Source organism: Myxine glutinosa, chromosome 2, assembly GCF_964187855.1.
Source record: "Myxine glutinosa chromosome 2, kmMyxGlut1.1, whole genome shotgun sequence".
Lineage (NCBI taxonomy): Eukaryota > Metazoa > Chordata > Myxini > Myxiniformes > Myxinidae > Myxine > Myxine glutinosa.
The window spans coordinates 40,874,537-40,898,034 of record NC_136262.1 but is presented as its reverse complement, the minus strand read 5'-3'; the positions used below and the strand labels follow the sequence as shown (position 1 = coordinate 40,898,034).

At 46.8% G+C, this 23,498-nt stretch overlaps 1 protein-coding gene and 1 long non-coding RNA gene across 6 annotated transcripts in view; one reads left to right on the top strand and one right to left on the bottom strand.

The window, feature by feature from the left end:
• LOC137421854 (protein tyrosine phosphatase type IVA 1) overlaps positions 1 to 23,498 on the bottom strand; it is a 157,868-nt gene that overhangs the window by 123,845 nt on the left and 10,525 nt on the right. The window lies entirely within an intron of this gene.
• LOC137421855 (uncharacterized) lies at positions 8,797 to 23,231 on the top strand. Of its 2 annotated transcripts, XR_013622659.1 has the most exons (4): positions 8,797 to 8,873; positions 8,981 to 9,142; positions 11,832 to 11,968; positions 23,008 to 23,231. It is a non-coding gene; the product is annotated as an uncharacterized LOC137421855 (long non-coding RNA). The 2 variants fall into 2 exon arrangements; XR_010983414.2 differs by lacking the exon at positions 23,008 to 23,231 and having other exon boundaries at positions 11,832 to 12,023.

The following is a 23,498-nucleotide window of genomic DNA, read 5'->3' as shown; positions in this document are numbered from 1 at the left end:
CCAACCCTAACCCAACCCATCCCTAACCCAACCCCATCCCTAACCCAACCCCATCCCTAACCCCCCCCCAACCCTAACCCTCACATTCAAAATCCCAACCCTAACCCAACCCCATCCCTAACCCTCACATTCAAAATCCCACCCAAACCCTAACATAATCTTTCTTTTCTTCTTTTTTAAATACGTATTTCTTTTTTTTTTTTCCTCTTCCTCCAATTCTGTCTTTCAAGGCTTTTAAGTTTGAAGAAGTAGAAATGGGAAGAAAGAATTTTCCAGCATTTTCTTCCTCGAACTTTCTTGATATTGCTTAAATCAAGCGTCATTAAATAAAGAACATTGTTCATTGCTTTAGAATCCAAAGAGTCTCCAAGAGGAACCCCACAGGTAGAGTCTCCAAAATAAAACCAACTTTCCAAGTTCCCAAGGTATAACCACATTCCTGTTGAGCCTCCAAGATAGGTATCACATTCCGAGTCATCAAAACAAAACCCCCATTCCGAGTCTCCAAAAATATAACCATCTTTCCAAGTCCCCAAGGTAAAACCACAATTTTCAGAAATATTGGGGGTTTCCGTGATAAGTCTCACATAGTATAACTGCGGACCATCAGGGAAAACTTCCCTTTCCCAATTTTTTAGGGTTTCTATGATGTGTCTCACATAGTATAACTGCGGACCATCAGGGAGAATTCCCATTTCACAATTTTTTAGGGTTTCTATGATGTGTCTCACATAGTATAACTGCGGACCATCAGGGAGAACTCTCCTTGCCCAATTTTTTAGGGTTTCTATGATGTGTCTCACATAGTATAACTGCGGACCATCAGGGAGAACTCTCCTTGCCCAATTTTTTAGGGTTTCTATGATGTGTCTCACATAGTATAACTGCGGACCATCAGGGAGAACTCTCCTTGCCCAATTTTTTAGGGTTTCTATGATGTGTCTCACATAGTATAACTGCGGACCATCAGGGAGAACTCTCCTTTCCCAATTTTCAGAAATTTGTGGGTCTCCAATGTATGACTTGTATTCTGGCTCATCAAGGTAGAACTTGTTCAGTGGGTTTTGTTTTGATAACTCACAACAAGTATCATCATGGTAAAACTCTTTTTCAGGATTTTGTGGATCTCCAAGGTATAACTCTTTGGCTGGGTCATCAAGGTAGAACTCGTTCTGGGGGTCTTGGTTGTTCAAAATGTCTTCAAACAAAAAAATAACTTCATCCCAAGTTGTGTTAAAAGCAGAATTTTCATTTCGTATCTCAGATACAATTTCCTGTGAAAGAAAATAACAATGTATTAATTTAATACAATATTTTTTATTTGTATAAATCAAGCTCTATGAATATTAAAATAAACTTTGTTAACTCTTACACGAGTCTCATCTTAAAAAAAAAAAAAAAAAAAAAAAAAAAAAATTAAATAAATAAATAAATAAATAAACAAACTTACCTCCATTGATAAGAGGTTCGAGTCCAGTTCATCAATCTGAAGGTTGAGTTCTACACAGGTAGTAGGACTCCATGGAATAGCAAAGTTATCCCATTCCATTTCGGCATAGTAGTCCATTCTCAAGTGAAGCAGAAAGCGTGTTTGAAAAAGCCTGTGTGGTCGGTGCCTTTTATAAGGACTGGGTGTGTCTTCCTGTGGAAATTCCCTGGGCGTGTCTTAACTGGAAATGATGTGATGGAAATTCCCTGAAAATGATGTAATGTATTACCTGGAAATGATACAATGCTGAAGAGTTTATAAAGTGGGTGGGACTTAGCAAAAGTGGGAGGAGCTTAGCAAAAGTGGGCGGGGCTTAGTAAAAAGTGGGCGTGGTTTAACAAAAAGTGGGCGGGGCTTAGTAAAAAATGGGCGTGGTTTACCAAAAAGTGGGCGGAGCTTACCAAAAAATGGTATGTGGCACTGGAGGCGCTCAAACAAGAACATTGAGGGAGGTTTACCATTTTATCTTAGCTCAGTTAAAATATCTTAATAAAGAACCAAACTCAAACATATTTTTTGTTAATATATTAGATGGTGAAGAGAGTTGTAGGAGAATTAAATTATTTCCCACGCATAAACAAATATTTGTAGGGTCGTTGTTTGAGTGGGTTATATTCACCAGATGATATTAAGAGTAAAAGGTTAAAAGGTCCATAAGGTCAGAAGGATCACAGGTGTTTAAGTGGTCTAATGAATAAGGATAACATGTCAAAAGGTTAGAAGGTTCGTAAAGAACAGGGTGAGAGAAATAGAGGTCTTTAGGGGCAATGAGGGAGGGAAAGAATTAATATGGAAGTGAATGGGTCAAAGATTAATCTGCCAGATGATATGTAGAAGAAGGATGATAGGTCTATAAGAGAAAACAAATATTTGTAGTGTTTGAGTGGTCTAATGAACAACATTAAGGATAGGTACTACAGACAAAAGGTTTATAAAGATGAGGGTGGGAGAAATAGAGGTGTTTATGATTTTTGAAAAAGACAAGGGGGTAAATGACATTAGATAGGGATTTCCCATGTTAAACGGAGGTGTCCCAGAAGCAACATTATTACACTACTAATATTTACATACAGTATTTCCATTTTTATTGAGGACAAGGAGCCTACAGGTTATTTATTCATTAGAGAACATTGAAAAGTAAAAAGAAGGTGGGGTAAATTGAGAAAAATAATATGTTTGCAAATAGGGGGAGAAAACTGAATGGGAATTAGTAAGAAATTAAAGGATCATGATTGGAATCCCAGAGGTTGGTTGCAACTTTAAATTTAACTTAAAACAGAATTATAAGCTTCAATAAACCTCATTGGTCTCAGAAAATTACCAATGTTACTATAAGATATCAATAATAACCCATTGGGCTGAATAATTACCTGTAGTGCTCAGAAAGTTATTTGCCTGATTTACCTGCTATGGTCTGTGGTGGTTGTCATCGTTGATGACTCTGAATGCCTTTGGGGCAATATGAGATGGGCACAAGTATGCTTCCAGTGAAAAGTCGAAATCCAGGTTCATTGCTCACCTACAGAACCCTGGTGTTGGGCTAGCGGCTAGGGTGCCGGCTTAGGATCCTAGGATCCTGGGTTCGAATCCCGGTCGATCGCCGAATTAACGCCAGGGGGGTTGACTCAGCCTGATAACCATCCTTCCGAGGTCGGCTAATTGAGTACCAGTTCACTGGTAATTCCCTGTTTGTCGTTAAAGGCGGCAAAAAGGGTTGGCGTCAGGAAGGGCATCTGGCCGCAAAACATTGCTTCAAAAAGGGGACCAAAAAACAACAACAACCACGGTTCCCGAAAAAGGCCAACCCCCGCTTGCGGGGAAAAATGGCCTCTAAAGGTGGTTATATTGCTCACCTACACTTCTTTGTTCCTCTTTTCTCCTTCTTTTAGAACCCTCTTCTAGGGTTAAGTTTGCTGAAGCTCTATCAAGTTGGATGGGGGAGCGTCTGTGAACAGCAATCTTCAAGTGTTTCCACAGATTTTGAATGGGATTCAAGTCTAGGCTTTGGCCTGGCCACTCAAGGACTTTCACATTCTTGTTCTGAAGCCATGTGACGGTGCCTAATGTGTGAAGTCAATACATGCCTAATGTGTTAGGCCCACCAGAAAACCAAGATGGCAGCCATATCATTTTGTCTCGGTGCTATGGTGGGTGGAGTCAAGTGTCAGATGTGGGTGTGGTCCAGCAGCTGTCCGACCAATGGGTGCACATTTCAAAAATTGACCCACAACAGCAATGCAAATCTCTTGTAAACCTGCGAAATATCACAGGTAAAAATTGTTTCAGTAAAGAAACTAGAGCAATGCGGCTGTGTCGCCAATATGACTCTGCATAGTCCCACAGCGGGTAGATGACCTCGTTCACTGTCCTAAAAATAAACAAGTTTGATTTAAATTCCTTCAGCTGTTTTCAAGTACAGTATCACATTTTCACCAGCCATGACAGGTTTCACATCGATCGATGAAGTGGTTTAAGAGAAGGGATTTTTTAAAATACTGCATTAAAGCTAATATGGCTGCCATACCACATGACATATGACCTTAAAAATGTACACTCTGCATATGTATGATTAGGGGATCACGTTTGTGAAGTTTTGTGTTGATCGGATAAGGTTAGTTTTTCTATCCAAGATGGCTGCCAAACCACGTGACCTACGACATCATCATTTTTCAAACTATATGCAACAATGGTGTTAGATGACATTTGTAAAATTTCGCATCGATAGTCTAAGCGGTTTCAGAGATATAATTATTTAATATTTTCCTTCAATCCAATATGGCTGCCACACCATGTGACCAATGATGTTTTTGTGATCATCTTTTAATCGCCATGCCTATTCAATGACAAACATAAAATTTTAGATCGTTTTGAGTTTTGAGTAGAGCAAACAACTTTGACTTTTTGACTAAACCTTGAGTTTTGAGTTTGAGCAGTGGAGCAGGTTTTGAGTCAATCAATTTGTATGTAAGTAACCAATCAATATGTCAATCAAACAGACATTTGGTGGTTTGGGAGAAGGTGTTTTTTTTAAGGTTTTAGGTTAAATCCAATATGGCTGCCAAACCATGTGACCGATGATGCCATAAATTTAATATTTCAATACAAATGGGTTATAGATCATGTGCATGCAATTTCAGATTTTTAGGATAAGGAATTCGATGAAAACATTTTTGGCTGGTATACCACTTCACCTATGATATCATTATCATGCTTTTATTCCCCATTGGGAGTACTTGACAATGTGCCGAGTTTCAAATTTTTCCATTCAGCGTTTTTCGAGAAATTCTTTTTAAAATTATTTGCGTTTAATCCAAGATGTCTGCAATACCAGTGACCTATGACGTCACAATTATGATAAAACCATTTTTCATGGGCGTCACTCCTACCCTGAAACTCGGACAGACAACCCGAAAACATAATGGCTCCGGCCACCTTCGGGGGTGGAGGCATAAAAATAGGACAATCGAGGCATAAAGCAAGTCAAACCATTCATAATTATTGTCATGGTAAAAAAAATGCTCCATAAAAGGCACCACTATGGTATATTTGGTTACACAGTTACATACTACTTTTATGAAACAGGAACATGAATGGGCTGATATCTCTTGGTTGCTTTTGTGAGCTTTTGTCATTTTAAAAGATCAATTTCAGTTATAGCCGGCGAAGCCGGTGTTGTGAATGAACGCGTACGTATTATGTTGAAAAACCAGAATTTGCTGGATCCTTTGAGAATTCCAAGCTTTGACGCACCAAATCACTCAATGGAGGCCGCCATCTTGCGGATGCAGAAGTATGCATACAAAATTGAGAAAAAGTTCAATAGGAGTTTGTTTCACCCGTCTTTTTTTTGATTCACAATCTTATGCACCTCTAATTTGTAATTAAAATACTTTAAGACCAACCTCGTTCCCGGGCCCGCATGGGCCCTGGTTATCTTCAAAGAAAATCGTCACCAAACACCGGAACCAATGAGATTCGAGCATTTGAAAAAGTATTTCAAAAACCAAATCGCTCAATGGAGGCCGCCATCTTGCGGATGCGGAAGTATGCATAAAAAATTGAGAAAAAGTTCAACAGGAGTTTGTTTCACCCGTCTTTGTTTGATTCACAATCTTATGCACCTCTAATTTGTAAATAAAATACGTTAAGACCAACCTCGTTCCCCGGGCATGCACGGGCCCTGGTTATCTTCAACGAAAATCGTCACAAAACACCGGAACCAATGAGATCGGAGCATTTGAGAAAGTATTTCAAAAAAGCTTATTACCGTGTCTCGGAGGCTGAAAACGGCGTCAAATATTCTAAAATTGACGAAGAATTATTTTTTTGAAATCTCGCGGCTGTAGGGGATAGTTTTTCACGGCCGGAAATATCCGAAGTTGAGACTGAATTCACCGAATTAATCAAGAAGTAAATTTTATAAATTTTAATCTCATCCAGAATGCAAATGGTGTCATTTTGAACTAGGTGCGGTACCTACTACACCTACCTACGACCAACTACCGAACCTACTTATGCCATAGTGATGGGTAAAATAGTGGCAAGAGGCTTTGGCTTCGCCGGCTCATTGTGGCTTTGCAGTCGGGTACTAGTCTATATATATAAAACACAGTTTGTGTGTGTGTGTGTGTGTGTGCGTGTGCGTGTGCGTGTGCGTGTGCGCGTGTGTGTGTGTGTGTGTGTAATGTTACCGATAGACTCCGAAACGGAGAGGCTCACGTGCTTGATATTTGGCATAAACATGGCCATTGAGCCTGGGACGAACATGGCCGAACTCAAAATATTTGACGATCCATATTTTTTATTCATATTTACCTCAGCGCATTTCAGCGAAGTACCCGCTAATCTCAGCCGGTGTCAGAACAGCTCGCTGATTCGCTCAGAGCGATCACGTGATGTTCCATCCCCGCCGCTAGACTGATTCGCTCAGAGCGATCACGTGATGTGACCATTGCCATTCACTCCACATAGGTGGAGATGCAGTTACCGGGCGCCATCTTGGTTGGCATTCGATGCTGGGCGATGGTGATTTCCGTCACACGTTTGCACGTAATTCAGAGCGAAAAGCGATCGTGTTTTGTGTCGATTTTTGTCGATTTTGTGCGATATTAATTAAATGCCTTTGATAGGGACCGGTAATTCCGCCAGGGGCGCTGCGCGCACTACTTACGTCACGCTGTGCATGGCACTCTGTGACCGCTGTTGCGGTGCAATGCTTTGCGGGCAAATCGTTTTTATGCCATGGTATGCCATATTTTGGACTTAACCACTCTTCATGACTGATCATGCGACATCTACACACTCATGGCTACCACCGAGACGGATCCTGGTTTCACGTGAGTAATATTTACCATATTTGCTCGATTTTTGAAACCGATGCATGCAAATATCGTGTCTATACCACACCTAAAATATTTTTTAGAAAGAATAAGCACATCTCCCCTTTGAAAGTGCCCCCTGAAGTGTGTCCAGGTGGAATTTCTAAGTCGTAGGTCTTAGCAACTCTCAGCAATCTTTTACCGCATGGATTTATCTCGAGTATTTACTAAACTGTGCTAAGTTGAAGTTGCGTACATATTTCAGCAGTTTTCAATGTAAATCGGTGTAATGTAACCTCCCCCCTCCTCCCCTACCCTCCCCCCCTACCCTCCCCCTCCCCCCCTACCCCCTCCCCTCCCCCCTACCCTCCCCCTCCCCCTTCCCCTCCCCCCTCCCCCCTCCCCCCACCCCTCCCCCCTAACCTCCCCCTACCCCCTCCACCACCCCCCCGTTCCCCTCCCCCTCCCCCTCTTCTCCCCTCCCCCTCCCCCTCTTCTCCCCTCCCCCTCCCCCTCTTCTCCCCTCCCCCTCCCCCTCTTCTCCCCTCCCCCTCCCCCTCTTCTCCCCTCCCCCCCGTTCCCCTTCCCTCCCCTCCCCCCCCGTTCCCCTCCCCTCCCCTCCCCCCCCGTTCCCCTCCCCTCCCCTCCCCCCCGTTCCCCTCCCCCTCCCCCTCTTCTCCCCTCCCCCTCCCCCTCTTCTCCCCTCCCCCTCCCCCTCTTCTCCCCTCCCCCTCCCCCTCTTCTCCCCTCCCCCTCCCCCTCTTCTCCCCTCCCCCTCCCCCTCTTCTCCCCTCCCCCTCCCCCTCTTCTCCCCTTCCCCCCCGTTCCCCTCCCCTCCCCCTCCCCTCCCCCGCCCGGCAATGCCGGGTACTTCTGCTAGTATGTACGATAAAGGGAGCTGAACATGCATCCGTGCGTCCATCTGTACATCCGGATCCACCCAATGGTTGGACAGTTTGCCTGACTCTACGGCCGCCATTTTGGTGCTTACTGCGACGTGAAGTCAAAAAGATCTTCAAAGCTGTCAAATTCACAATTGCCATGACCTCCCTTTGCAATTGTTTTTATGTTTTGCTATGCAATATGTTTTGCACTCTGTCAAAGCGTCTTTGGGCTTCCTGAAAAGCGCTATATAAAATAAATGCATTATTATTATTATTATTATTAGTTTTACCTTCTGTGTAAAATGAACAAAGCAACAGTTAAAATGATTTTGAGTCAATAGGGTTAATGGGCCTTGTGGAGATTAGGCCTTAGTGATAGAGGCAGTGTTCTGTTGTTTATACACCACCCAAATAACTATGTGACTAACTCTCAAGCAGCGATTTTACTGCGGATGTTACGCAGTGTCAAGCACTGAATTATTAATGGATCTTTGCTATTACCAATAATTCTGTGCAACAATAACTCGTATATTATTTACTCATAGTATTCTGTGCTTTTGTTGCATTTATTGTACTCATAACTTATGGTACTTCCTCTTCCGGGACACTGTTCAATACACCTACTCTTGCAACCAACTGTACCTGGGTCATGGTTATTTGCGTACTTGCTCTTCCTGTGGTAATTACTTCACCTCGCTCTGTCCCGATCTATCACACACAGGTCCTCGTTATTATTTCCGACTATTTACTCTTAAAATTATGAGTTGCACAGGTGACCATGATGGGTTTCTATGAAGTCATTGATAGCATGATAGGGGAGTGGAAATTGTTGACGTGGGAATGATTGTTTGCTTTTATGAGCGGGATGATGAGTAGTGGGCTTGTCGAGGGGGGACGGGAGAGCAAAGATGGGACCAAAGGGGAGGTGGGTTGAGGACTTTTGTTTGGGGGTGGGGGTTAAGGAGTTGTGGTGGGGGGATGCAGATGGGGTTTGAAGGCTTGAAATGGGGAGAGGATTGATGCCTTAGGGTTTGGAGGGGAAGGGTGAGGACTTGGGGTGTGTGTGTGTGTGTCTGTGTCTGTGTCTGTGTGTGTGTGTGTGTGTGTGTGTGTGTGTGTGTGTGTGTGTCTCTGTCTGTGTGTGTGTGTGCCACTTTAGGGGGTGATGCAATCACCCTACAGGTGATGTGATTTTGCACTCTAAATGCACGTCATGCAGAAATTGGAAACTTTCTAGCATGTTGCAGTCATGTGTAGTGACTGAATAATGTGGTTGTTTTTTGTTTCAGCGAACTTCTAACATGGACCCACAGTCAAATGACTGGCCCAGCCCGTGGCTGGATGATGTTTCATGCTCCAACATGGCCCTTTGGTGTTGAAGTCATTCGAGCACAAATGAACACACATTCGAACAGCATGAGATACTAGGCCCTTATTTATGGCAAGCACCGGTAAGGGGACGATTTGTTGGGATGTTTCTGGCACAGTACAAGCTTGCTAGTGGTGTTGTGGGTTTCCTTTATGCATTCCTTTGGTGGCCATCTATTTTTAATATACTTTAAAAATGCCAAGATATTTGATTTCCCTCCATCCCTATCGCCATACACCACCTGACCCTTTCCTCCTTTTCCCTTACTTATATCTCCTTCCAACAGCCTTTCACTTTTTTCTCCCGTCCTGCCACACTCCCATCTTCTCTCTGCATTCAAGTATTCTTTGACATTCCTTCCTTTTCGCAGTTACTTTTCTGAATGTACTGCACACCCCAAACCCCAACCCCACTGACCTGCTTCGATAAATGCGTATGTAATATGTTGCCAGGCGATTGTTTTTCCTCATCTACTGTTAAGTTTGTACAGATTAAGTTTGTTTCAGTCAATAAATTAGTTATTTTTACTACCTTGCCAGCACTAATGAAGAAAACTTTGTTGGCGGAATTAATGAAGTCATATGTGCAGAGAACTTCAAATAAGTGTTGAAAAGCTCGGTACTCTCCGACGTTTTAGTAAGGCAAAAGCAAATTCTGCTTTCAGCGATTAGCATATTAGCAAGGCACATCTAAAATTTGTAACTGTGCGTCAGTCTAACGGTTTTCCCTGCTCCATCACTTTGGCGTGCGTCACATGAGGAGAAAACAGGCATTTCCACTGTGTACCCAACTGCATTCATCTTTATAAAATAACAACCCCCTCAGCCAACTCGTACAGTGGTCCATTCCATAATCGCTTCCAGACGGGGAGCCGCAAGTGTGTCCATTGGAACTCGAGCAGTGCAGTTATTCGGACAGGGAGTTATCACCGTGAAACGTCCACACATGACAGCTACATTGTGCTGTTACACTGAAACCTAGGATTTCGAGAAATCGAATTTCATTGTGCATACGTTTGTGGAATCCAGCTGTTCGTGGTGATTTGAAATCCAGGTTGCATTTTGCAAATCCTGCCTTTCCTTTTTGTGGGTGAAAAAAAGAGGGGTCGGGGTTGATTAGGGTTACAGCTGGATCAACATGGCTGCATTAACTGAAATTCCCTCGCATTACAATAACTTGAAAAATGAGTTGAGAAGCTGGGTCGTGTTATATGAAAGAATCCTTCAAATTGAGGACAACTATTTTACGCAGCGCAATCAAATGTCTCAACAAAGGAGTTATTTTAAATTAACGATGAAATCATCGATGGTCTTGAAAAAATAATTGCAATTATCTTTTATGACACAAATGTACGCTCATGATTATTACACTCGAGTGTTTCAGCATGTTAATTGTGTGAGCATAATTTGATTTAAACTGTTCTAAATTTCTCTGACAATATTGCTCAAGCAGACCGGGGAGAGACAGAGAGAGAGAGAGAGAGAGAGAGAGAGAGAGAGAGAGAGAGAGAGAGAGAGAGAGACAGAGACAGAGACAGAGAGAGACAGACAGACACAAAAAAATATGGTCCTCAATAACACAGTTATGAGATACGTTGTTATTCTAGCAAGATCCAGACAAGTAAGAACAAAAAAATCCATTTATGTTGTGACATTATCATGATGTAAACAACTTGCACAATGAAGGCAATGTTTTGAATCCAAACATTTTGCCACTGAGGTCTTCATGGAATCTCAGCTGACAAGTTGAAAGAGAGGCCGGTGCAGGCAATCATGTGATTCTCGCCACCACGAAGCTTGACGCTCATGTTCCCTGGGAATAATTTCCAAAATAGAGTTCTTTAAATTACTACATTGCTGGTGTTTGAGTCATCCCTACTTGCAGCCAGCGAAGTACAATAAATGACCAATGACATTTTGCACTAGCAATTAAGGTATTTGCAGTGCCTTGTCGATATAAGTGTTTAAAATTGACGTGACATTTTCAAGAGGCCTGCTATCATATCCAGCTGTCACTTTATGCTCACATCAAATGCCTGGGATAGAATAAATTGCAGAGTTGAGAATTACAGTCTTAAATTCACCTTCCATATGAACTTTTATTTCAGAAAAAAAAACTTTCTTCGATAATTAATATGCAAGTAATAAACATGTCGAGTTTATTGTCATCGGATAAAAAGGAATTTCGTGCTTGTAAGATCTGCATTGACAGCGGCAAAGAATCCAACTCCCAAAATCTTGTAAAAATGTTTTAAAAACAAACAAACTATTAACCATGTTTTTTGACGATGGAGTTTCTCATTAGGACTTCAGTCTTGTTTGAAGTGGTGAAGCCCATAGTTTCGCTGTCATTTCTATAACACTGGTCAACAAAATTTTAAACGTTTTATGGTTCCAGTATATTTTGAGGTGATTCTAACCAACATGAACCTGTAGATTTCGATTATGATATCCAATTTTCACTAGCACATCCAGTTTTTGAGAACCAGTATACCATTGGAATATCAGCCACAGCCGAAATTCGGGTCAAATTCGTCTTGTACTCACTAATCAGGACTTTGTAACAAGACTATCTGAGCTGGAAAGCGTTGCTTGGGATAGCTTTGTGGCTCTTGCTAACAATTACCTTGGAAACTTTCGAGCACAAAATTATGAAGAGCTTGTGGACAAGATATTGAGGAGTTACCAGGCGCTCGGTGCTCGAATGTCGCTCAAGATACATTTCTTCCATTCTCATCTGGACTTCTTTCCACAAAATCTTGGCGATGTCAGTGATGAACATGGAGAAAGGTTTCACCAGGAAATTGCCATCATGGAGACTCGATATCAAGGCCGTTTCAATCCAAACATGTTGGACGACTACTGTTGGACTTTACAGCGTGAAAGGGATTGCTTCTAAAAACGCAAAGGTAAAGTTCAGAAGCACTTTTAATGTGATGTAAATAAAAACTTAAAGTTCATAATTTTTTTGTGATATTTCATAAAGTTCATATTATTTTTGGAGATTTACATTTTTTTTATGTGATGTAAATAAAAACTTAAAGTTCATATTATTTTTTGTGATATTTTATGAAGTTGATATTATTTTTGGAGATTTACATTTTTTTAATGTGATGTAAATAAAAACTTAAACTTCATATTATTTTTCGTGATATTTTATGAAGTTGATATTATTTTTGGAGATTTACATTTTTTTTATGTGATGTAAATAAAAACTTAAAGCTCATATTATTTTTTGTGATATTTTATGAAGTTGATATTATTTTTGGAGATTTACATTTTTTTATGTGATGTAAATAAAAACTTAAAGCTCATATTATTTTTTGTGATATTTTATAAAGTTCATATTATTTTTGGAGATTTACATTTTTTTATGTGATGTAAATAAAAACTTTAACTTCATATTATTTTTTGTGACAATAAATAGACTTATTGAGACTTAATCAAGAAATTCGCATGCTCTAAAGATTTTTTCTACACTTATGATGTTCTCCGTCAAGGCTACGTGATAGCGAAATTTTAAGGTCAGATTCGGATTCGTGGGCACCAAATTAGTTAGAAACAGTTGAAAATAAGTCAGAACCAATTTGGCTGTTGACCAGTGTTATTAATAATGTAGTAAAGCGCGGCGTTACGCGCGCTGCTTGCGAGCAAGGAGGAAGCGGACAAGCGGTAACTTATAAGCGTCTTTATTTCAGGAGCTCACTGTAACACTGGCGCGCTCCGGGCTGCGCGCCCGGTGTATATCATGAGGCCACGCCTACCCCTCGGGCGTGGCCACCACCCACTTGGTGCGCGGAATGATGTCACCACGCCAGTGGGCTTTTGTGTCCGCCACACGCGCCCCCCCAGAATTCCCGCGCACCTGGAGGGCCAGTTTGCGGGGCAGACGAATGACCCGGCCGAAGCGCCCCCTGGCGATCGGCGGCGTCCGGGGTGCAGGGATGCCAGGTGGGATGCCCCTGGCTGCCCCTGGGATGGGTGCAGGACCGGGGGGCGGCGTGGCGGCGGGGCTGGGCGGTGCCGGGGGTCCGCCCGCAGGGGGGCGGCCCCGACGTGGGGGTCGGGCCACTGGCGGTGGATGGTCCACGTCGAGGTGGGCCGGCTTGAGGCGGTCTACCGAAACGCGGTCAGGAGTACCGCCGATGTCCAGGGTGAAGTGCTTCGCCCCGGTCTCCAGCACGCGGAAAGGCCCGTCGTACGGGGGCCGCAGTGGTGTCCGGTGGGCATCGTGGCGGACGAAGACGTACTCCGCCGTGCGAAGCTCCGGGGCGACGTGCGTCGGTGGGTGCCCGTGGCATGCCATTGGCACCGGGGCGAACCTCTGGGCGGTCTCTTGCAGAGCGGAGTGCTGCTGTGCCGCGGACCATGGTGCCGTGGAGTCGGGGAGGAACTCGCCCGGCACCGGCAGCGGTTGCCCGAAGACCAAATCCGCCGCGGATGCGCGCAGGTCCTCCTTGGGCGCCGTCCGGAGGCCCAGCAGGACCCAGGGGAGCCTGTCGACCCAGCCGCCGTCGCGGAGGGTGGCCCGGAGCGCGGCCTTCAATGAGCGGTGAAATCGCTCACACAGGCCGTTAGCCTGGGGGTGGTAGGCCGTGGTTCGGTGCAGCCGGACCCCGAGCCCCTGCGCGACCGCCTCCCAGAGCTCCGAGGTGAACTGGGGGCCACGGTCGGACGAGATGTCTGAGGGGGCGCCGAACCGGGCGACCCAGGTGGTGATGAAAGCCTGCGCGACATCGGCCGCCGTTGTCGACGCCAAGGGCACGGCCTCCGGCCACCGGGTGGTGCGGTCCACCATGGTGAGGACGTAGGTGAAACCCCGCGAGGGGGGCAGAGGTCCCACCAGGTCCACGTGGACGTGGTCAAACCGGCGTTCCGGCACCGTGAACGGGGCCAACGGGGCCTGGGTGTGCCGGTGCACCTTGGCGCGCTGGCACGCGAGGCACGTCCTGGCCCAGCCGCGGGCGGCCTTCCGGAGGCCATGCCAGACGAACTTGTCGGCGATCAGCCTTTGGGAGGCCCTCGCGCCCGGGTGGGACAGGCCGTGGATGGCGTCAAACACCTGGCGCTGCCAGCCTGCGGGCACGATGGGGCGAGGATGCCCAAGGGAGACGTCGCACAAGAGGGCCGCGCCCGCGCCGTCGAACGCCACCTCGGTGACGCGGAGGCCCGTGACGGCGGTCCGCAAGGCCTGGACGTCGGGGTCAGCGGCCTGGTCCGCTGCCATCCGGGCATAGTCGATGCCGAGGTGGACTGCGTGGGCGACGGCCCGGGAAAGGCAATCCGCCACCGGGTTGTCCTTCCCCGCGACGTGCTGGATGTCCGTCGTGTACTCGGACACGGCCGAGAGGTGACGCTGCTGCTGGGCCGACCACGGCTCGGTGACCTTGCCCATCGCGAAGATCAGCGGCTTGTGGTCGACGAAGGCAGTGAACGCACGGCCCTCGAGCAGATGGCGGAAGTGCCTGACCGCCAAGTGAAGCCCGAGCAACTCGCGGTCGAAGGTACTGTAACGGCGTTCGGGCGGGCGAAGCTGCCGGCTAAAGAACGCCAGCGGTTGCCAAGCTCCACGCACCCATTGCTCGTGCATCGCGCCCACCGCGTAGTCCGAGGCATCGGTGGTGAGGGCGATCGGTGCATCGGGCGCCGGGTGCGCGAGCATGGTGGCGTTAGCCAAGGCGAGCTTCGCGCCCGTGAACGCCGTGTCCATCTGCTCGGTCCAGGTAACGTCGCCTTTGCCCGTCTTACCTCGGAGAGCTTCGTGCAGGGGGCGCAGGAGCTGGGCGATACAGGGCAGGAACCGATGGTAAAAGTTCACCATGCCCAGGAACTCCTGCAGCCCTCTGATCGTGCGGGGGCGCGGAAACCCCTTCACCACCTCCACCTTGGCCGGCAGGGGGACGGCTCCGTGCCTGGTGACACGGTGCCCAAGAAAATCGATTATGGTGGCGCCGAACCGGCACTTTGCGGGGTTCACAATCAGGCCATGCTGGCCCAGGCGTTCGAAGAGCGTGCGGAGGTGGCGTAGGTGCTCTTCGCGGGACGCGCTGGCGACGAGGATATCGTCCAGGTAGACGTAGAGAAAATCCAAGTCACGCAGGACGCTGTCCATCAGTCGCTGGAACGCCTGAGCCGCATTCTTCAGACCGAAGGGCATGCGCAGGAACTCGAAGAGTCCGAATGGCGTGATGACCGCCGTCTTCGGGACGTCCTCCGGCCTGACGGGGACGTGATGGTAGCCGCGTATGAGGTCCACCTTCGAGAAGAAGGACATGCCCGCCAAACGGGCGGAAAAGTCCTGAATGTGGGGGACGGGGTAGCGGTCGGGAGTCGTGGCTTCATTGAGACGGCGATAGTCCCTGCACAGTCGCCATCCCCCGCCGGGCTTTGGCACGATGTGCAGCGGCGATGCCCAAGCGCTCTCTGAGCGCCGAACAATGCCGAGTCGCTCCAGGGTAGCGAACGCCGCTTTTGCCACCGCCAGCTTCATTGGCTCGAGGCGGCATGCCCGGGCGTAGACCGGTGGCCCGACGGTGGGGATGTGATGGGCCACCCCGTGCTTGACGGCCCCCGCCGAGAAGGTGGGCCGCGTGAGGGCCGGGAAGCCGGCGAGGAGGCGGGTGAATGCGTCCGCTGCCGGAAGCGTACAGACCAACGTGGCCGGAACCGAACCGTTCGGCAAGCCGCTTGGCAAGCCGCTCGTTGAGCTGGGCAACGCACAAGCGAGCAAGCTGAACGTCTCGGCCTGGACAAGACGTCTGCGCTTGACGTCGACCAGGAGCCCATTAGCGCACAGGAAGTCCGCGCCAAGCAGTGCCATGGGCACGTCGGCGGTGACGAACGTGCATCGGAAAACCTGCCCTCCGAACCGCAGAGAGAGGCAGCGTTTTCCGTACGTACGGATGGGCGTCCCGTTCGCGGCAAGCAGCGCAGGGCCCCCTCCCGCGGCGTGCTTGTCTGACGTGCCGGCGGGAACGACACTCACCTGTGCTCCCGTGTCGCACAGGTAACGGCGCCCGGAGAAGGTGTCCGTTATGAACAGCAGGCTGCTCGAACGGCCGGCGCTCATCGCCACTATTGAGCACCGGCCCGGGCGTTTCCCGACCTGTTGAAGGAGCATGGCGGATGACACTGCCGAGCTTCGTGGCCGAACTTGGCGTGGAACCAGCACCAGGTGGTGGAGCTGGAGGAGCGCGGCTGGCTCCGCCAGGCCCGTGGAGTTGGCGGGTTTCCCCACGGTGGCGGTTTTCGCCGCGGCGGTGGGCGGGGCGTGGTGGCGGTCACGAGGTGCGTATCAGCATGCTGCGTATGCTGTATAAGCTGATGCTGTGGATCAGCAGCATCAGCAGCAGCATCAGCCACGAGGGCCGTGACGGCCACGCCGACTCTCGCCCGCGTGTCCGAAGCGGCGAAGTACTTGTCCGCCTCGGCTGCCAATGCTCGGGGTTCCGTTAGCCCGGTCCCGGCCAACGCGAGGTGAACCTGCGCTGGAAGTTGGCGACGGAAAAGCGCCCGGAATAGAGAACCGGGGGCTTCGTCGCCCAACAGTGACAGCATATGGTCCATTCGGACCGACGGGCACGTGTCACTGAGCTCGGGGAGATCCAGGAGGCGGTCGGCCCGTGCGTCATCCGTGAGGCCGAACGTGGCTAGGAGTAGCCGCTTGAGTGCCTCGTACTTGTGGCCGTCCGGTGGGTGGCGAAGGACGGACACAACTCGAGCGGCCGTGCCGGGCCCGAGGGAGGCGACGACGTGGCAATAGCGCGTGTCATCGCCGGTGAGGCGCCGAAGCTGAAATTGGGCTTCGGCCTGGACGAACCAGACTTCGGCCTGAGCCTCCCAAAATTCGGGAAGTTTGATGAAGTTGGCCATGGCAATGGCATCGCATGTGGAAGGATCGCTCCGGCAGATCCAACGTCGAGGGGGTCACCAGTAAAGCGCGGCGTTACGCGCGCTGCTTGCGAGCAAGGAGGAAACGGACAAGCGGTAACTTATAAGCGTCTTTATTTCAGGAGCTCACTGTAACACTGGCGCGCTCCGGGCTGCGTGCCCGGTGTATATCATGAGGCCACGCCTACCCCTCGGGCGTGGCCACCACCCACTTGGTGCGCGGAATGATGTCACCACGCCAGTGGGCTTTTGTGTCCGCCACAGTAGTTTATTTATACATACGAGCAGCGATGGACAAGTTCAAGGAATGAAATGCAATTAGTCAAAGGCATTTACCAACGTTTTTAAAATGTAGCAACCCTTTACTCAAATACATGTGCTCCATTTTGTCCTTCAAACTGTCTGTACAAGTAAAATACAAGTGTACAGATTGTTCCTTCAACCACTTCTTTCTTACTTCAAACAGTCCCTCGCCGTCGATGAATCAGTGGCTACGCAGGAGGGACTTCAAATGTCGAACAGAGAATAGTCACTGCTGGCCAAGTCATGGATGTATGGGGGACATCGACCTTCTTGAAGCCACAGTCATGAATGGCAGCCCATGTAATACAAGCCTTGTGCACAGGTGCGTTCTCAGGAAGGAAGAACACACGTTTGATCAACGTCCTTGGCATCTGCCCTTAATGATCTGCAATTTTTCAATGAACGTGGGGTAATATTCCCTTGTGATTGTCATTTTGTGAGGTGCATTATCAATCGGCAAACAGAATTGCCTTGTTATCCCAGAAAACTGAAGCCATGATCTTGTCAGTGAAGGGTTCAGTGTGAAATTTCTTCAGTAATGCATTGTGCTTCCATCTAATTTGGTTTCAGGATGCTGGTGGTGAAGTCGCGTTTCGTCATTAGTTAGCGGATGAACGATAAAGTCAGCTGAATCTGGGTTGAACAGTTTGAAAGTTTGTGACATGATGCCTTCCGTCACTGTCCCCAAGGGAATATACAGCCCCAACAGATTGGAAGAAAGACAAAGGGTCATGAGTGTCGAGATGATAGGGACTCATCTTGTTGAGACCTTGGATGTGCCAAAATGTTCATGAATGATAGTGTAAGTGCTGTCTTGGGAAATTCCCAGTACTGTGCATATTTTGGCAGCCTCGACGTGGCAATCCTCCATGGTTAATGCTTCTTCTACCTGGGCAACAGTTTGTGGTTCGATCATATCTCCCAGCCGTCCTGTCCTGGGGTTGTCTTTAAGGGACTCATGTCCATGCTGAAAGTCCAACACCCATTGGGTTACTGTAGAATATGTCGCTACACATTCACCATACATGGCCATCATGCCTTCTTGGATTTATTTTGAGTTGCATCTTATTTGCATAAATATTTCATGACAACTCATCACTCATAAAGTAATATTGGTTCATGAGTTATCAAGTGACCACTATAGTCGTCATGTGTGTGCATCTGTCTGTGTGTGTGTCTGTGTGTCTGTCTGTCCGCAGCATAACCACCCAATGATATCATCCGATCTTGATGAAACTTTGGCGGGAGGTTGATATCATGATCTAGTTGTGCCCTGCCTGGAGTGGGCGTATTGCGGCCATTGTGGGCGGAGCCACGCCCAAAAAAGATGTTTTTAGGGGGTAATCGAGTTCAAGCTACATCTTCTCCAAGGGGTTTGGTGGAATCTGACAGGGGTTTCGTTATTTGGTTAGGCCAATGTCATGTGTCTAGCCCCACGGAGCTGGATTTTTCATTTTTTTATTTCTTTTTTCTTTTCATTTTTTAAATTCAATGTGAATTCAAGTGAACTCCTGTACTGTCTCCAAGTGGGTGGGAACTCCAAGTGGGTCCCCCTGTACTGTCTTTCCCTCGTGGTCCCCCTGTGCTGTCTTTCCCTCGCGGTCCCCCTGTACTGTCTTTCCCTCACGGTCCCCCTGTGCTGTCTTTCCCTCGTGGTCCCCCTGTGCTGTCTTTCCCTCGTGGTCCCCCTGTGCTGTCTTTCCCTCGCGGTCCCCCTGTACTGTCTTTCCCTCGTGGTCCCCCTGTACTGTCTTTCCCTCGTGGTCCCACTGTGCTGTCTTTCCCTCGCGGTCCCCCTGTACTGTCTTTCCCTCGTGGTCCCCCTGTACTGTCTTTCCCTCACGGTCCCCCTGTGCTGTCTTTCCCTCGTGGTCCCCCTGTGCTGTCTTTCCCTCGCGGTCCCCCTGTACTGTCTTTCCCTCGCGGTCCCCCTGTACTGTCTTTCCCTCGTGGTCCCCCTGTGCTGTCTTTTCCTCGCGGTCCCCCTGTGCTGTCTTTCCCTCGTGGTCCCCTGTGCTGTCTTTCCCTCGTGGTCCCCCTGTGCTGTCTTTCCCTCGTGGTCCCCCTGTGCCGTCTTTCCCTCGTGGTCCCCCTGTGCTGTCTTTCACTCGCGGTTGTCAGCTCTTTCACGAGCCTCGATTCAGTATACAAAAAAACCCCCAAAAAACTCCATTCAATGTCCAATGTGCGCTGAGTGGGTTCATCAAAAATGTAGTGGTCTGAGAGGGTAATTAACCAGTGTGGCAGCTGCATTCAAATGTAAGGTGTGCACAGAGGGAGCTGCAGATGGAGGAAATGTTGAGTTGGATCTTGGAGATGGCGTGAAGCTGGAAGGTGTGAAAACATTTTGCTACCCTGGAGACATGCTGAATGGAGAAGGTGGATCAGACTCGGCAACGGTCGCTCGAGTGAGATGTGCATGGAAGAAGTTTCGGGAACTGTGTGGCGTGCTGATGAGGAGGGGAGTGTCGTTCAAGCTGAAGGGAAAGGTGTATGCTGCATGTGTGAGAAGTGTTATGATTTATGGGAGCGAGACATGGGTAATGAACGTAGCGCAGCAACGAAGGTTGGAAAGGGTGAAAATGTGAATGGTTCGGTGGATGTGCGGAGTATCGTTGAGAGAGAGGAAGACAAATGATGAATTGCGAAAGATGATGGGAATAGAGCCTGTGATTGATGCTGTGAAGTGGAACAGGTTCAGATGGTTTGGTCATGTGTTGAGGAAGGATGAAGTGACTGGTTGAGAAGAGTGATGGAAATGAATGTAGAAGGAAGTAGAGGATGGGGAAGACCGAGAAAGACTTGGCTAAAGATGGTGGAAGAAGAAATGCGGGCAAGGGGGTTAACAAGGAGAGATGCAGAAAATAGGGCAAAATGGAGAAGATTGTCATGGGGACCGCAAGGCTAACCCCCGCTCTAGCAGGGAAAATGGCCTTAAAATGCATGTTGTTGTTGTTGTTTCATTTTTAAAATTTATTTATTTATTTATTTATTTTTCATTTCATTTTTCACGGAATTTTCGGTATTGTGTAGCTAACTAACCTCATAACTGATTTTACATTATTTTCTATCTCATTTCAAGGTCGGTAACCTTCGTTTTGACAGTTCCGGGCCTGGCCTGTCTGGGCCCGTTTCGGTTACAGTCCGTCCTTTGTCATTGAATACCGCTCGCTCGTGAACCATCGTCGTCTCCTGACTTGTCCATATTAGTTTGATATCGAAATCTTCTGAATTATTACTTTTAAACACCAAACAATGTCAGGTAAATGAAACGAATGTAAAAATAAATAAAGAAGCATACAAGTCAGTTCATAATGAGCAAAACGCCTTGGCTCTAGTGCCAACAAATACCATATTCCTCTATCTTAACACCCCTTGTTTAGTCTTAGCATTCCTCTTTTCTATATTCCAAAAAATAGTTCTTCCATTGAAAACTGTGTGACAATATATCGAGCAAATACGGCAAATGAATGATTGGGTTTTAGTTCATGCTATGCTTATTTTGATGTTGGGATTTCACTGTTATCAGCAATTTTGTTGTGCATATGGTTTATTAATTATTTTGGAACACATGAAATTGGCCTTTATCTTTCTTATTGACGAGTCAATATATATTTTTCGAGCAAACTAACATGGATATGAGCTCAGTATTGAAGAAAAAAGATATTTATAGCTTCTTTTTTCTTTAAAAATCCTAAATAACCTATAGTTTGAATCTCAATAAAGCATCTGTATGCAATCGCATGTAGTTATTCAAAAGTTACTTAATTCCTCAAGATAAATTGCCTTGAGCAAGGCATGCAGTAAGTGGAGTAGGCGGGAAGTGCCGAAGAGGGTAGCATCAGCTCCCACTTCCTTAAGTAAATATAATTATATTTCCACCCTTCCTCCAGGCATCCAGCCTGTGGCTAATTCAGCCCACCCCAGAGATAACACACAATGCTGTGTGACAGAACGTGAAAGTCCCAGCCTACAAGTCCAGCTGCAGGCTGGTTTTCGAAGCACGTCAGCTCTGAAACTCAACAAAATATAGATACGCACGTACAGGCACCACCCTCATGACAATGGCTCAGGCGGTGGAAGTGGACAGAAGAGGAAGTTTTAAATTAGGGAGAGGGAGGCTGTCCTTGGCTGCTGATAAACACACAGGAAGGGAAACCCACCCATAAGTCAGCCCTCTCTCTGTTTTCTTGCATTTGACAACAAGGCAAAGTTATCTTAAATTGTACATTAAGCAGAAGTTACTATATATATACACTACCGGTCAAAAGTTTTAGAACACCTCAATTTTTCCAGTTTTTATTGAAATTTACGCAGTTTAATGTCTCGATGTACTCTGAAATTAAGCAAAGAACAAATAAACAATTGGAGATAAAAAAGAAATCATAGAATCATTTTGTTTAACAAAATGTAATTTAAATTTTTGACTCAGCAAAGTAGCCACCTTTTGCAGATATAACCGCCGAACACACTCGTGGCATTCTTTCTTCAATGGAAATCAAATATTGTTCGGGAAGTTCTTCCCAACACTGTTGCAGAAGTTCCCACAAATGTGTTGCACTTGCAGGTTGCTTTGCTTTCACCGTTCTGTCCAGTTCATCCCAAACCAGCTCGATGGGGTTTAAGTCTGGAGACTGTGCTGGCCATTCCATGATTTGAAGCCTACCGTCTTGTTGTTTTCCTCAAAGGTAGTTTTGACATAGCCTGGAGGTGTGTTTAGGGTCATTATCTTGCTGAAGGATGAACCCCTGACCAACGAGGCGTATACCAGAGGGTATTGCATGGTGCTGCAAAATGCTGTGGTAGCCCTTTTGGTTCAGGGTGCCAGTCAATCTGTGCAAGTCGCCGACTCTGTATCCAGGAAAAGAGCCCCAGACCATCACGCTTCCTCCTCCATGTTTGACAGTTGGTGTCACACACTGAGGAACCAACCTTTCGCCTACTCGACGGCGTACAAAAGCCCTGCGTGATGAACCAAAGATTTCAAATTTTGTCGGTACATAAGACCTTCTTCCAGTCTTCAGTAGTCCACTGGCGGTGCTTCATGGCCCAGGCAAGCCTCTTTTTCTTATTTTGCCATCTTAGCAATGGCTTTCTTAATGCCACTCGACTTGTCAAACCTGCAGCTCGAAGTCTTCTCTTCACAGTTGAAACTGAGACTTGCTTACTTCGACCAGTGTTAAGCTGTGCTTGAAGCTGTTGTCCTGTGAGCCGCCTATCACGCAAGCTGTTGACTCTCAGAAACTTGTCTTCTGATTCCGTTGTGGCTTTGGGTCTGCCAGACATCTTCCTGTCAGAGTTTCCTCCAGTTTCCAAGTGCCTTTTGATTGTGTAGGAAACTGTGCAATTTACAATATAACTGTGCAATTTACATTATTTTATGTTTTTACATAAAATTATTTTATGTTTTACATGTTTTTACATTTTATTTGATGTATTTGCATTATTTTACCCGTTTTTGCTAACCTAAACTTTTTTTTAACCTCGAGCAGTTTACTGCTTACCTTTGTACCATTTCAGCTTATTCCCTGGACTTGAATTGCTTAAATTTCAATAACAACTAGAAAAATTGAGGTGTTGTAAAACTTTTATATATATATATAAACTATATATATATATACATACAGGGTGATTGAAAAGCAACTCCCTATTTTAAAATATTTAGAAATTATTTATTTATTGTAATATTTTTCTCAAATTTTTAGTGTTTGTTCCTTAATTTATGAAAATTTAATCTATGTTGGTTTTTTTTCAGATTATGTTTTGTTTGAAATTCGGAAGCCCTACAAACATGGCTGGACGTCTTACCCTGCAGGAGCGTGCCCAGCTAGTGGTATGAAGATTGGTCTGATCTCTTAAAAAATATCCTCTGGTCTGATGAAGCGGTATTTCACATCGGTGGGTTTGTGAACCGTCACAACTGCTATTACTGGGCAGGAGAAGATCCTCGTGTTATTTCTGAAAAAACGCAATATCGGCCCAAGGTAACGGTGTGGTGTGGAATGACTTCGGAAAGGATTGCAGGTCCCTTCATTCTTCGCGATACCATGAATGCCAAAAGGTACCTCACCATGCTGCAAGACGAAATCTGGCCAATTATCAGTGCTTCGGAGAATGTTGAAGATTTGATTTTCATGCAAGATGGCGCTCCTCCACATTTTGCTATTGTTGTTCGTGAATGGCTGAATGCCCACTTCCCTGGGAGATGGATGGGTCGTCGTGGTCCATATGAGTGGCCAGCCAGGA